The sequence below is a fragment of the Sebastes umbrosus genome, chromosome 21, assembly GCF_015220745.1.
Source record: "Sebastes umbrosus isolate fSebUmb1 chromosome 21, fSebUmb1.pri, whole genome shotgun sequence".
Lineage (NCBI taxonomy): Eukaryota > Metazoa > Chordata > Actinopteri > Perciformes > Sebastidae > Sebastes > Sebastes umbrosus.
Window position 1 is genome coordinate 15386515 of NC_051289.1, and position 10184 is coordinate 15396698.

Below are 10184 nucleotides of genomic sequence, written 5' to 3' on the forward strand. Positions count from 1 at the left end.
TGGTGCCAGGCCAGAAAAAAAAAAAGAAAGAGGCAGGGGTTTTGAGAAGGATAGTTTTGGCTGGAGTCTCCTTGGGGGAGTTGTGGGGACACATGTTTGCTTGCCTGTATTAGATCAGACTGAGACCTACGCTGGAAAATAGTGGATACCGGATCTGATATTGGGCCGATACTGACTCAAATAGCTGGATCGGATACCGGTGACAATGGGGCTGATCTGTTCAGTTCAATTTTATGTTTATATACTATATATATTATATACTGACATTTTAATTCTTGTTTACATTTGTTGCTGCATTAAAAAGGTTTACACTTGAATTGTGATTCCTGTTAATTTTGAAGATTGTTTACTAGGTTGCTGGTGTACGATTTATTATTTTAATGATAAATAACAATTAAATAAATGTATACCTATGTATTTATTGGTCACATTCTGTTTTACAAAGTTAGGAAAGCAATGTTTAAGTCAAGCCTGATATTGCCTTACACTTAAAAGAATGATCACAGTCACTTCCACACAGTGAGGCATACGGCTTATTAATTGAACACTGGTATCGGATCGGTACTCGGTATCGGCCGATACCCAAAGCCCAGGTATCGCTATCGGTATCGGGGATGAATAAGTTGGATCGGTGCATCCCGACTGGAAAAAATATTCTGCTTTTCTTTTTCTTTTAAATAATGTTTATATATCCCTGTAATTACAAAATGATCCAGAGAAGCTTTCATATTTAAGAAATTAAAAAAAAACAAATTAAGTTTCTATGCTGTCAATGGAGTCAAAAAATTATGAGTTGTTATTATTATTATTAGTAGTAGTAATTATTATTACTCTTATGATTATTGTTATTATTGTTATTATTATTATTATTATTATTATTATTATTATTATTATTATTATTAATAGAATAACTGAGAAGGTCTCCATGCAACTAGGGCTAAATTCTCTGGTAAATTCGTCTCATGTCTCATTACACTGTTTGTTTAAGCCCACAAGTCATGCATAATTAATTAGCCACTTATTCCCTGACGAGCCCTGCCAATGGCCTTGATATCCACATGTTATTGCCTTCAGGAATACCACATGCCAATCATGTCACATATGGGAAATACATGCATACACGTGCACATGCTGACACACATACGAATAATATATACCTGAACTGAAGAGAAAGTATCCTATCATTGTCATCTTATCTCTTATGTTGTTTTTTATTTACTTGGATATACAGCATCACTCTCTCCTTATTTTTCCTTAAGGTCTATTAATGTGCATTAGTCCTGTGACTGAGCTCTTCAATCCCCGCCTTTGTCTTTGGCCAACGAGGAGGGAGAATGCATCATTTGTCATGAGACGTCTTGTGCTATTGTGGTGCATCTTTTCTCAAACCTGGACAAACTTAGTCATTCATCAACTTTCCCCCCCCCTCCTCTTAACTCAGAGCTTGTCTCTTTAACTTCTCTTTGAGACAAAGTAGCTGTGCATATTTTTTCCCCCGCTTTTGTTTTTACCTTGCCAGCTTTTAAAGCAATGATAATACTTCTGAGAGCAATCGATGAAATGTGGCGTATAACCTTTTGTGCTGTGCATTATTTTGTTGGTAAGTACAAGAGGGACAAAGCTTTTCTAAAACAAAAGGGCTGCTGAATGCTTTGTTGAATATGTAAGATGAGGCACTCAAATGGAGCTGAAGGGGCTGAGCAAGTGTCCTTCACATTGACTGCATCGAGGAGTATAGAGGACAAGCAATGTCACAGTGACTAAGTTAGTACCGAATACTGTATATACAATAAAGTACAAGTTTAGGAATATCATATGAGGAGGGAGTTTCTCTTTTGCATTCGAATAACCCAATCGCTGTTTGTGATTAGCTCCCCTCCCCACCTGACTGCCACGCCACAGAAAAAACATCCAGAGATGCAAATGAAAGACGAGACAGAGAGCAGCAGAGAACATGAGACAGAGACACCAACAGAGATCCACAGAGAAAGCAAATCAGTGAGACAATACTGAGGCCTCATTTTTTCAACAGCCTATTTTATTTGACCTAAACCTGAGAATCTCAGCCACCCCCAGGGCCCGCAGGACCTCAGATCAAACAGAACGAGTCTTCGAACACACGGCCCCGATTGTTCTTCCCCCCCACCCCGCCCTCTCCACTTTGAAATGAAAAGAATAAACATATTATTCTAAATGAAATACCCAGGCCCGTGTTTTTCCATGGCTAATATCCTGTACGAGATGGCTGATGCAAAATAGGCAGGAGAGCCTGAGAACGGGATGGAGCGCGGAGGGAAGAGAAAAATCCCCCTCTTTCTATTTTCCCTTAAGAGACTGATGAAGGCCTGGCGAGATGAGAGAGAGAGACAGACGTAGAGACATGAGAGAGAGAGGGAGAGAGAGGGTAACGCAATCCTGACTGGCGCAGGACCAACAGCAACAAAAACATTTAGATAACCGCGCTCAATAATGAACGATTTCAATGAGGACAAAAATTACATTTCCTACAGATAACATGCCCCCTTCCCATAACAGAGCCCCGAAACCACGTCATGCTCAACAGTGGTGCACTGGAGTATTATGTTAGGGGAGGGTTGTAGTAACCATATTAGTATCCGTTTACCCCGCCAGAGACAGTACTTTACTGGTTGGAAGAGTTGGAAGAGCTGAGAGAGACGGGGAGAAATATAGAATGACAACTCGCAAAGCAACAAATCACTCCTCAAACCGACCGAGCTATAACACTACCGGTGGCACGGCTCAAACGATTACCGATCTGCAACACACACACACCACAAGGGCCACTCAAAAATAACACTCCACACACACACGTATAACCGAGGATCGCTCGCTGCAGCGCACTTGATCCTCACAGGTGGTGCAGGTCACAGCGAGAAACGCCGTCCCCACCTTTCCCATCCGCTAAGCACTCACTTCCTTTCATGCCAAAGTCTGTCAAGTTGTTGAGAGGGGAAGAGGCAAGAAAAGAGGAGATATGGCGTGGAAAGGAGGAGGCAGAGAAAGAGAGAGGGGAGTCTTTGTCCTCCTCCACTCAGCTCCAGCACGTTTCCTCCTCGGGTCTGGCCGGCATTAACATATGAAAGGCGAGGGAAGGCGTGCAAAAGGTCAAAGAAAGAGGATCCTGTCCAATGAGAGACAACAAAAACAGGCCACACCGGCCTTTGTGGCGCTCATGTTCTCCACTGCCCAAACCTCGCCGCCCCTCCCTCGACCCTGGATCATTTCCATACGCCAGATGCAATAGCAATGATGACGGTTGATCATAAATTACTCACAAAGTCGAGCCGGGTCATATGGAAGTCACGGTGGCAATTTTGAGCTGCGTCACCACCCTCGTGCCCCCGCCTACCGGCACACACACGCAACTAGGCATTCACATAAAACACACCTGCCTCGCAATTCCACCGTTCCCTCTACCCAGACGATATCCGTCCAAATCCTTAGCAAACATCTCAATAAAGGAAAATGTAAGAACGGTGTAGTTTGATTTGATCCACGAAAGCCGCTCCCTTCCTTCCATGTAAATGCTACCTGAGCCACATCCATCCACTACATAATTGCACACTCCAGTGCTTTAGGGATGCAGTTTAGTATATACATGGAAGCTTAGGAAGCCACCACAGTTACTCTATTATCATACATATTGCCTCACATGACAGCTTCCATCTGCTGGCATCCGAACAAACAGCCAAAAACACCAGCCTGGTGTTTCCGGGGTCCTGTCCAGCAAACACAGTCCTCCACCGGCAGCGGCGGCCAGAGACAGAGAGAGGGAGGGAGAGAGAGAGAGAGAGAGAGAAGAGGGGTAGAGCATTTCATCTCTCTTTCATCTCTGTCACCCAGTCAAGCGTTCAATGCCCCATTCAGCGCCTGCCCAGCATTATGCAAAATAATGCTAATCCCCTTTCCCGTGCTTTCACACTTGTATAAACCGCCGTTCCTGCCTCTGAAAAGCAATTATATCAGTTTACATTCCTGTCAAAAAACAGGATTAGCATGCAAGTACTAGTAGCACCAACTAGGCCCAATCTCTATCCACCTTTGGCTAGCGGGAAGCACAGAAAATTAAATGTTTGTCCACCCTCCCCCTTAAAAAAAGAAAGTCCCGCTGCTTGGTTGGGGGCAGCAAGGAAGATGTGTTGTAATTAGATATTTGGATGGAATGAAAAGAAGGGCTGAAAGTTTCAAAGGCAGAACTCCTCGTCCCTGTTATTTAGGCCCACGCTTTTCCTCTGCCAGAATCTCCGTCTTGTACAATAATCAAAAACAAATTCGGCTGTGTCGCTACACGGGGCCATACCACTCTCACAGTCCCAGTCTCGCTTCGCAGACGACAGTGTGTGTTACACATGTGACACACACAGCTGAACTGTCGTCGTCCCGTCCGACACGTTGCTGCCACATGCGCGCAGCCTTGCCAATGCACGAGTGCACATGCAAACACACACACATACAGCAGACAGAGAAAGATGGCAGGGTATTTTTTGAATATGCAAATGCTCGTACAAGCGGAACGCGTGTAAATAGGAGTCATTGTGTGCTGGTTTGATCTGGACAGTCGGGCCTCTCTCTCTCTCTCTACCCCTCTCATGTTTTTAGGGGGGGGGAGAAGGGTGTACACCCATCCCGACTGACGACAGATCAGGGGACATTAGTCAGCACAATTAGCCAGGTCGTCATGGCGACTAATGAAATTTGGCCAAGCGGCCAGCCAGAGATTTAAATGAGCTAGCTGGTTATGTGCTAGCACGGGGGGCTGGCTGGCTGGCTGGTTGCCTTACACACACCCATTATTCTTTTTTTCTGCCGCGGTGGTACAATAGAGTCACTTGTATCTCAGCCGATACCCACCGGCGGTACAAGCTCTCCGCCTGACAATTTGCATATGTTAATATAATTAAGTGCTAATTACACTAAAACTCGAATATTCACAAGTACCCTCCCTGGGAGCTACGAAAGGGGCTTGATCTCGTTCCAAGTCTTTAACCCTCCTCCGCCTCTCGCTCAGTGTGTGTGATATAGAGAGAAAGTGTGTGTTAGCGGTGGTGCCCCAGGGCTGACAAAGGGAGCCCCCCCTCTTTCAGACATAATGCTGAGCTGTTGCGGACTTCTTAGCTTCTCCCCCTACAGGCCTTGGCGAGCCAGGAGACCTTGACACTGCAGACCCCTCACACACACACACACACACACACACACACACACACACACACACACACACACACACACACACACACTACATAACCAAGAGAATATCACACCTTGATCCATCTAAAATATTCAGCTGTTGGATAGCTCTTTGCATCAAAAACATGCTTTGAACAGTTGCATAATACATGTTGCATAAAACACTATCTATTAAAAAACCTTAGGAAGAAGAGTGAAAAAAAAAAAAGACAACTCGGCCCATCAGAGTCAAATACGATGATCCAGCTCGGAAGACTTAAAATGAAGAATTTATTTTTTTACTTTGAAAATTCAACCACCCACCAACTGGTGCGAGGAGAATGCCCGGATACGTTCAATATTGAATCTCCTCAAAGCTGGTGACCAGAATGATAGCTAGTTATCCGAGCCATAGATAAGAGACAAAAAAATCTACATGATTCCCCCCAGTGAGTATGCGTGTATGGATGTGAGAGTGTGTGTAGGCCTGCCGTTTTGATAATGGAGGACAGGCGGTTGTGCTTTTCACATCGTAATGGCCGTGAATCAGGGAGGAAGCCAAGCGGTCGTGCTACAATTAGAGCTCTTTTGTGCCTCTTCCTCTGTCTCTTTCTCCCTCTCTTTTTCGTGTTTTCACTCTCTGACACTCTCCCTATCAAGGGTATGTTAAAACAGTCTACTCTGCTCTGCTGCAAAGGCTGAATGTGGAGGGTGGTGGTGGTGGGGGGGTGTTCACACTGGACACGCACGTATACAAGCATGCACACGCGCACCAGATGGTACAGGAAGGAGGATTAAATAAACACACACATGCACACACCTACAGACGCCTCTGTGTGTGTGTGCACTGTCCCTTAATGAACGTCTATGGGGAGTCAAAGGGTCTAAGCTCATTTAGTTGACTCTCAATGAGATGCAGCATTATGACTATAGTAATACGCTCCTCCTTTTCCCCAATAATCATACACAGGTCATTGTGTCAGAGTGATTCATTTCTATCGCACACATACGCCAGATGTTATTACGCCGGAGAGCAAATCTCTCCGGTGGATGTCGACGAGCTCCTATGCAAAAGAGGCGAAAAGTGGAGGAGAAAGAGAGAAAAATAGATATTGTTATAGCAGCCCGGCGTGTAGTAAGCCATACTGTTCGCTGGAGCATGACGGCTGGTAATGCAGGTTTGGATGTAGCTCTGTGTGTGTGCGTTTGAGAAGGGGTGGGGGGAGCTCCCCTTTCGCTAATACCTGCTACTCGGATTACCACAGCGTCTTAAGTATTCAACCGGACTCATATTTTTCCCTTTCTGCCCTTTTAGCCAAATTGGCTGTCTTTACACAGCGAAGCAGCGATATAGCCCTCCTCACTAAGGGCCTATGGGGGGATCCACGGAGAAGAACATTAAAATGCAGCGATAGCCTTGTTGCAAAGCTCCTCTCTATTTCTTTTCTCTCTCTCTCTCTCCCCTCTCTCTTTCTGCAGCAAAGGGCTTCTAAATCATCCAGCCTCCTCTATTAGACGGGAGACTTATTGAGGTAGAAACCATAAAAAATGAAGAAGGGAAATTTAATCCCTGAAATATTGATTTGCACATTAATATCAGATAGGCAGAGGGCAATCTAGCCGGGTGGAAATGACACATTGTCGACCCCTAGGAGAGGCCCGAGCCAATCTTCTAGCTGCATGTGTCTTGGGCCCAGGAGTTATAGGACAGACTCAGCCCCTCTCTCTCTCTCTCTCTCTCTCTCTCTCTCTCTCCCATCCTCTCCTCCTCCCAGTACCCTCTCTCATCCCCCCCACTCTCCCCCCTCCATCCGCACCCTTAATGAAGGCTGCAATGCTGAAAATGCATTAGCTTTTAATAATCAAGGAGCATTTTCAAGCCAACAGCTATTGTCCTCCCTGGGCTGTCAGCCCATCTTTCACACTATATGTTTTTGCATCCCTCCCCTCTCTACTGCTACGGGTAAAATGAACGTTACAAGCTGCTTAACTAACATGCAGAGATACACACACATCCCAGCCCTTTGATAGTGCTAAGACAACCACCGTGCAGAAAAACAAAAACAAGGGGCTTCTGCAAACATAAAAAACTCAAAAAAATACTCTCATTTGCAAGACAAGAAAAATAACATGGATATTCTGTTATTACAGAGTGAGACAATACCGTCATTAACTGATGAAATTCACTGCAATTAGACAGGATCATCCTCCTCTCATAATTTCACTTTTTTGATTTTGTTTTTTTTATTATAAGGCCCAGGCTGCATTTTTGTAATGAAATGAAGGATTTTTATGCAGATGCAATTAAATCTGTCTGACTAAGAGAGAAGATCCATCCTGATCAAAAAATACATCAGTGCTCATATTTTAGTAATCTGTAAAAAATATATCTGATTTATTTCAGTTAACATTTGTAATTAATAGAAAAACAGGAATGTTATTATTATTATTATTCAATAAAAAATGATTGAATTAAAATTTGAAATGTAAATACTAGTAAACGTCTCCACATACAATAATAATAACAAAAATAGTATTATTAATAACAATAATAGTAATAATGATAATAAACTTGAATAATTATGCTTATTAAAGCAGTGATAACGGTCCGTATTAGGTGCTTGAGATTCTACAGAAAAGCCCGTATTTTGATTAAAAAAGTAGGCTTAAACTGTATATATAAAAACCTTTTACGCATTTAATAATCCAAACTAATTTAAAAGAATAACACATTAGGAAAAAAAACAATATTTAAATCATCTCTTTTCGGAGATAAACACGCTCTGAAATCCATATAAAAAAAGCCAGAAAAGCCGTGTATAAATAGAGACAGTCCTGTAAAAAGGTCGTCTATACCCTGTAACACAGTCACACACACTCTCTCTCACACACACACACTCACTACACCGTTACATACCCGGGTTGGAGACTGACTGGCCCCTTTGGCCCTGATGTTTTGTTTTTTTTTTTCCTCCCGTGCGATCGATGTCCCCCCCTGTCACTGTCGCGTCCCAATCCGAGCCAAGTCTATCTACCTAGCTACAAAAAAAAAAAAAAAAAAAACAGCCATCGAGGCGCAAAAAGCACCTGAGAACTCCAAACATCTGACGCGTCTAAATAAGACACAAAAACAACAGCAATGGACAACTTAGAGAAGAAGATGTTGCAAAACCCCGCATCTCTGGGAATTAAGAGATGGACAATTTATTATAAGGACATAATAAACCCAGCGACTCCAATGAGGGAATGGGACTTAAAGGCTATATAATATGGATGGAAAGGAAATTAAAATGTGTTCATATCAATAAAGAACAATAGAGTATGAGTTTTGGATACATTCTGAAAAAACAGGAGACCCAGGAGTTGTCTGGCTCTACAGGGACCCGCCGTGCTCTCAGTAGCCGAGCAATCGCTCTCCCTCCTGGGCGACGCAGCCACCCACGCCTCGGTAGGTAAAAGTGGAGACTACTTTTTTTTTTGAGCGCAGCAGGTAAAAGATGTATGATCGCTTTTGATAACAACCATTACATCAAAAAAGGTATTACTTCGACTCAAAGATATACACTTCGAGAGGAGGTGGGATCGTGTCTGGAGACGACGGATCTCGGTCACTTCGGCCGTGAAAATGCCTGGAAGGTGAAATGAAAACCTCGATGTGTTTCCAAACAGGCGCATCCGAATTTACCTCTTCAGAATGAAACATCTGATGGTTGTACAATGAAATATAAGGAGTAAGGAAGTGTGTGTGGAAGGGGAAAACACATCAAGCCGGAGAAATCGACTAGAAACAAGCTCAAAAGCGGACATGTCCGAGAGGATCGGACTCCTGGAAAAGGCAACACCACCACATCCGCACTGCAAAACGCGAGAGAGAGAAACGCTCGTCTCGTCTCTCGTTTCGTGCATCTGTCCACCACACAATCTCCGTATAAACTTTGCTTAAAAGGCAGATCTGGACGTGCTATCCTTACTAGTAACAGCACGGACACATGTATGCGTAAGAACGCCTCCGACTCCTGTCAGTCGCTTGGTTTTATTGTAGCCAGGAGTTGCGCTAGAACATCAACGATATCCGCCTTTATCTTTATTCTGGACTAAAAAACACCCAGCACCTGTTATCCAAACAGCCTAAATGTCAAAGATCCACCAGCAGGAGATAGATAATCGATACCCCGACACCCTAAATTTAACACACACCCCAAACTACTCAATAAAAGTTAAAGGGAGAGAGGTGGAAAAGGAAAAAAAAAACTTACTTTCTTCCCCCTCCAAAAGCCGTCACCTCCGCTTCTCTCTCTCTGCTCTCTTGTCTTTATATAAAACAGTCACATCCAGCGGCTTTGCGTAATTGGAACAATCAAAAACGTGGAAAAAAAAACAAGGGAAAATTACAATAATCCTCCAACTTTATATTGGGAAAAGGGGGGTGTAAAACCACAAAATGTCAAAGCGTTTTTTTAGAGAGCTATCCCTTATTTTGGTTCCGGTTGGCGGTGAAAACGACGTGTCGACGGGCTGCCTCGCAGTTTCTCTTGTGGACTGGGGGGCTCGGGTGAAACGGAGGAAAGGAAATGAAAATCCGATATGTCTTTATTCTGCTAATTATTATCGTTTTAGCCCCTGTTTAAAAAAATGGCTGATTAAGTTGAGTGCGCATGTCTTTGTGTGTCTATTTCCCGATATGCACTCTGGGAATGGGTAGAGAGACAGAGAGAGAGAGAGAAGAGAGAGAGGAGAGAGAGAGAGAGAGAGAGAGAGAGGGAGGGAGCAAAAAAAGAGAGCCGGAGAGGGAGGGAGAGAGAGAGAGAGAGAGAGGAGAGAAGTGTAATTAGTGAGTTGATCAACAGTCTCCACATTGCAAATGACGCGCACACGGAGGAGCCCTGGCGGCCGCATAGGTCTATGCGCGCAGGAGGAGGAGGAAAAAAAATCCTTTTGTATGGTTTCTCTCTCTAAGGGCCAAATCACATGTAGAACAATGGACAACCGCTTCCTGCACA

General features: G+C 43.8%; 1 protein-coding gene across 2 annotated transcripts in view; it reads right to left on the bottom strand.

Moving 5' to 3' along the window:
* Positions 1-9869, bottom strand: part of zfhx4 (zinc finger homeobox 4) — an 83581-nt gene extending 73712 nt beyond the window's left edge. Inside the window, exon 1 of one of the 2 annotated variants that reach the window (XM_037756280.1) lies at positions 9441-9869. The gene's annotated coding sequence lies outside the window, so the exon portion shown is untranslated. Of the gene's footprint in view, positions 1-8101; positions 9389-9440 lie in introns of those variants that run through there. The other variant, XM_037756281.1, reaches the window with a different exon arrangement.
* Positions 9870-10184: the final 315 nt, after the last annotated feature.